Below are 5,064 nucleotides of genomic sequence, written 5' to 3'. Positions count from 1 at the left end.
ATCAATGACAGTGTGTGCAACTTTGTTCTGTCATGTCTGAGATGATGTTTGTATGAAATGTGGGAAAACTGAACATCAACACAATTGTCATCACGTGATGAGGTCATTAATGTTTTACATTTTCTGTCTGCAAAGTGCTGAAAATCTTTTTTCTGTAATCCTCCATACAACAGTGTTCAATCACTGCTTTTTGTTTGTGTGGGGGGAGGGGGTTTTTAATGGGCATCTGCCTCAAGCTTTGCTAGCAGAACAACACTTCAGTAACATCCTACTGCTCTAATTAGACAAACTAATCCCACCAATACAAAGCAGACACTGAGGGAAACAGAGCATTTAAGCCTTTAAGCATCCATCACCAAAACAACACTGAAGCTGCTTCACAGCTTAAAGAACATTTATATTTTGTCTTCCTCAATACAGAGGAAAATTGATTACATTTTGTGAAATCTGAAGACAGACGTGCCATTAGAAATTTATTATTTGCACCCACTTCAGTTTTACATCTACACTAAACTGGTAAACATGGTGACCTGATGGATTCAGGGCCTAGCTTCAGTTTAGTTTGACCAAATTTGAATTTTGTTGAGTGTTCTGGCTGTTTCTCTGCTGCTTCAGGACTCTTTCTGTCGGCTCTGGGAAACTGTGGGCCTGCATTTGTGTGCTGTTCCCTATTCCTCTGACCCAGTTTTTTGGTTACTTGGTCCACTCTGATGATAATAGGAAGCGCCCACATACCCTGCTTTACCCCCATTTAAAGACCCCAGAACATTTTTATAATAAAGAAACAATGGCATGTTTGCCATAACATGAAACGATTATTTCTGCAAAGAAACTTTGCAAATAACTAACTTGATGGTTAGATGAAATCCTAGTTAAGAAAATGTTTTTTATTTTTTTTATTTGGATGAACCTCATCATTTTGTTCATATTCTACAGAAACAAGTGTTTCAACCCACATACACCCTTAATAATCTTTGTTGCAGTGTGTTGGTTTACCACATGTGGAAGAAGTCAGGTCAGGATCTGTTTCTAATGTCATAAGATACTGTACTGTATTACACAAATGTGTTGACATGACAGGGTGAAACATTGTTGCATTTCAAAATGTTCAAACATATATATATAAACAAGCTGCCTAAAATTACATTTTGAGTCCCTGTTGGTGTAAAATTAAATTCTAATGATGAAAACTGTGATGCAAAGTATCCTGATGCATGCTCAATAATCTAATAATAAGGTGATGTATTTGGTATTTTGTCAAAGGTAGAGAGCTGGCTGGCATGATGCAGAGAAGGAAGGTAGAGGTTTTATGTGTCCATGAGACCAAGTGGAAGGACAGCAAGGCTCGCAGCATTGGAGCAGGGTTCAAACTGTTTTACCATGGTGTGGATAGAAAGACAAATGGAGTAGGGGTGGTCCTGAAGGAGGAGTTGTCAAAGAATGTAGTAGAGGTGAAAAGAGTTCAGATAAGGTGATGTGTCTGAATGCAGAAGTAGAAAGTCTGATGTTAAATGTTGTCAGTGTTTATGCTCCACAGGTTGGATGTGATGTGGAGGAGAAAGTTACATTTTGGAAGGATCTGGATGAAGTGATAGAGAGTATTCACAGGGAGGAGAGAGTGGTGATCGGAGCAGACCTGAATGGACATGTTGGTGAAAGAAACAGAGGGGATGAGGAAGTGATGGGTAGGTTTGATGTCAAGGAAAGAAACCAGGAAGAACAGATGGTGGTGGATTTTACCAAGAGAATGGAAATGGTTGTAGTCAACACTTGTTTCCAAAAGAGGAAGGAACATAGAGTGAACTATAAGAGTGGAGGAAGGAGTACGTAGGTTGACTACATCCTGTGTAGAAGAAAATTTAGTCATGTAAAGTCCAACTTTCTGTGACATGTTTAAAGTTTAAATGATGTTTCTGAGAAATAAAAAAAAGGTTAAAGACAAAACATGGATTTACCATGTCCTGCTCCTGGATGACTGAGAATATTCACCAGGATGTTTGGGAGAAGAACGGCTCAGCTGCACAAACAAAGCTGAGTCTTATAATAGGTTTAGCCAAAATGTGAAAAAAAAAAAAAAACGTTTCTATTTATTTATTTATTTATTTTTTCTTTTGTTTTTTTGATTTTATTTAAATTTTTGTGGGGAAAAAATTCTGTGTTTGTACGGCTCCAAAAGATCATAGAACATTATTACAGACCAAGATGCTTTGGTGTCTAATTTGCATGTTTTATAAAACTACATTCAGAGATACAGGGCAGACAAATACAAATATAAACGTATTATGGAGGATTCAGTGCCGCTGGATTTGCGCTTGTATTTAATCATTGATGTGTTGGTTAGCAATTGCTCCACATCTTCATGTCTTTTCTCACTCTTTGTTGTTTCAGATGTGGTGTAGTTGAAGACTGAGTGAACCATGGCACAGTTCCCCACCACATTCACAGGTCAGTATGTGCGCTCAAATATCCTAAAGGGGTTTAATGGAGGCTGTGCATAAAGATGGATTTGACCACAAGACCTGAATTAAATACAGAAAGTCCTTGGTGCTTCACAGGACTGTGTTTCTTAACATTACATATTGTTTGAGATCTCTTTTGTGCCTTTTTAAGTGCATGTCTTTGTCTAAGCTATCTCAATCTTTTATTACAGTTTGTGAAATCTGATAGAGATGACAGCAAACTGAGTCAAATGTTTGTAAACCACACAGTGTGAGATGTACTGGACCATAAACAGATTTATAGTGGTTACACAGAAAACATTGCCAGTTTTCCTCTGCAGGGCTAAAATCATCTGTTTATCACAGTCAGGTCTCAGCAACAGGTAACAGTGACTAAAGGTCACATTTTTAATCTCTGAAATAATAAGGGATTATAGATTAAGTAAAGCTCAAATTTACCGATACTCTGTAATACTTATGACATGACATGTAATATATTAACAAACGTCTGTGTTCACACGTTTGCAGCTGGGGGAGCATCAAATCTGATACATCTTCGCCCACTCTTCGTTGCCCGCACCTCCCATTCCCTGACCTACCTGGTCTTTTGCATCTAAATTTCAACAATGTGTTTAATGTCAGAACAAAGTGATGTGTATGCATGTGCTAATGCATCCAGAGCATCAGTAGACTTATGTACATTACTCAACTCCTGCTACCAGAGAGAGAGTGTGTGCTTTGAGATAAATGTTGCAACTAACTCAAAACCAAATAAATAACAATATTCCATGTTTGAAAAATCCTTTAAATGTGTGAATGTGTGAACAGTGGCATCCATAGTAGCACTCCTGCTCCAGATCCAGAAGACATCACGTGGATGGATGGACTGTGCTTATATTGAAACAATTAAAAAGCACAGTTTGGAATGCAGTGTTTCCACTAGGTTACTTGTCTTGGCAGGGCGCTCATCTCTTCTGTGATTTTTCTCGCTTGGGGTGGGGTGTCGAGACGGAGACACGTCTGTGCTGCGTGCTGTTTGTGCCGGCAGTTGTAGCCTGTCTGTATTGTGTGCCACTAGTTGTTGGTGGGGGGGACAGTTTTGCAGGCAGAGCTCTCAGTTCTCTTGACAGGGTGGGGCGTCCTCCTTGCATAATGGTAGGGAAACACTGGAAACTGATTGTTAACCCTAAAAAAAAGTCAGAAACAACTGACTTTCAACCCTAAATTTAAAAGGACTAAAGTCCTTTTGCAATTGGATATGAGTCAGCATTATTTCTACATCCATTATCTTTACCCACTTCTTCCTTTTTGGGTCGTGGGGGTCACTGGTGCCCATATCCAGCTCTCACTGTGCGAGAGGTCTAAAGGTAAATCACAAAGGTCAGTTCCACAGGATGGACTCACCCTGCTCTGAGTGGATCAGTGCTGGACTTTGACTAATGTAGCGTCTCGTTTACTTGTTCAAGAATAAATGCAGCAAAGTGGAAATCAAGCTGCTTGTAGACCACACAACGTTCAGACTAAAAGTTTGACTACTATCAGAGGAAAGACCCTGACAGATGGTTAAACTCACTTGTTTTAGGTTTGTTACAACTTACTGTCGTCAAACCAGACGATAATCTTTCAAACTGTTACAGACTATTTTACAAATTCAAACAGACGTTTACAATAGACTGTTTGTGTGATTAGATTTGAGGGACCTGATCCTTTTCATTCATGTAAGGATTGGGGCCTGCCATAAAAATCATAGGAAGCAACGCAACGCTCAGTGCTTCCTATGATTTTATCCACCAAGAGTCTCTTAACTAAAACATTTTAAAACTTTTGTTAACGTTAATGTGACCTAAATGGAAGAGTGCACACACACAAATGATTAATTAAACTAACCAACTCTTATCACGAGATGTGTGCTGTTTGTTTACTGTAATTTTTTTATTTATTATTGTATTTATCATGGCTGTCTTAAAGGGACAACCATGCATGTATGTTTTGAGTATGATAATAAAAAAACACACTCCTGTGTTTTGTACAGGAGTCAGTTTGCCAAAAGCAGTCTCACCGGAAATTAATGTAGAATGCTTCATATCCTGTCCAAGCTGTAAAGATATTTGAAATATCTCGTGAACCGCAAGGTGGGAAATAATGAACCTTTCACAAATTGCTCATCGGACAGTCCTTCACAACTTATTAGTATTTTGTGTCTGCCCAGTTCAAATTGGCCACCAGAGTTAACTAAAAATAAAAAATGGCTATCCATCTTATTCCTAGCCCCCATCCTGCCTTGCATGAATTATGGGCGCGGCTTCCAGCGCAGACCAGAACTGGCGTTTGTTTATGTGTGAACAGTACGAGCTAATGTAGTTTCTCCAGACATTGTGGATTTAATTTAAACATGTAGGAACACCACCTGTCAGAGCTCAAACAGGACAATATAATCATGCCACTGCCTGCTGAGGACGAGGGATGGAGGACGAGCTGAAGAAGTGGCTGCAGATTACATCTACTAGCATATTTAGCTACATCTACTAGCATATTTAGTTACATCTACTAGCATATTTAGCTACATCTACTAGCATATTTAGCTACATCTACTAGCATATTTAGCTACATCTACTAGCATATTTAG

The 5,064-nt window shown here is 38.9% G+C and overlaps 1 long non-coding RNA gene across 1 annotated transcript in view; it reads left to right on the top strand.

Annotated features, from left to right (window-relative positions):
- The window catches only part of LOC119413533, a 24,010-nt gene that overhangs the window by 17,910 nt on the left and 1,036 nt on the right, over positions 1-5,064 (top strand). Inside the window, exon 2 of the long non-coding RNA XR_005186964.1 lies at positions 2,389-2,445. This is a non-coding gene — a long non-coding RNA (uncharacterized LOC119413533). The remainder of the gene's footprint in view (positions 1-2,388; positions 2,446-5,064) is intronic.

This window comes from Nematolebias whitei, chromosome 1 (genome assembly GCF_014905685.2).
Source record: "Nematolebias whitei isolate Nwh7 chromosome 1, NemWhi1, whole genome shotgun sequence".
NCBI classification, from domain to species: Eukaryota; Metazoa; Chordata; class Actinopteri; order Cyprinodontiformes; family Rivulidae; genus Nematolebias; species Nematolebias whitei.
Note: the sequence above shows the minus strand (reverse complement) of the source record. Positions and strands in the feature narration are given on the sequence as shown.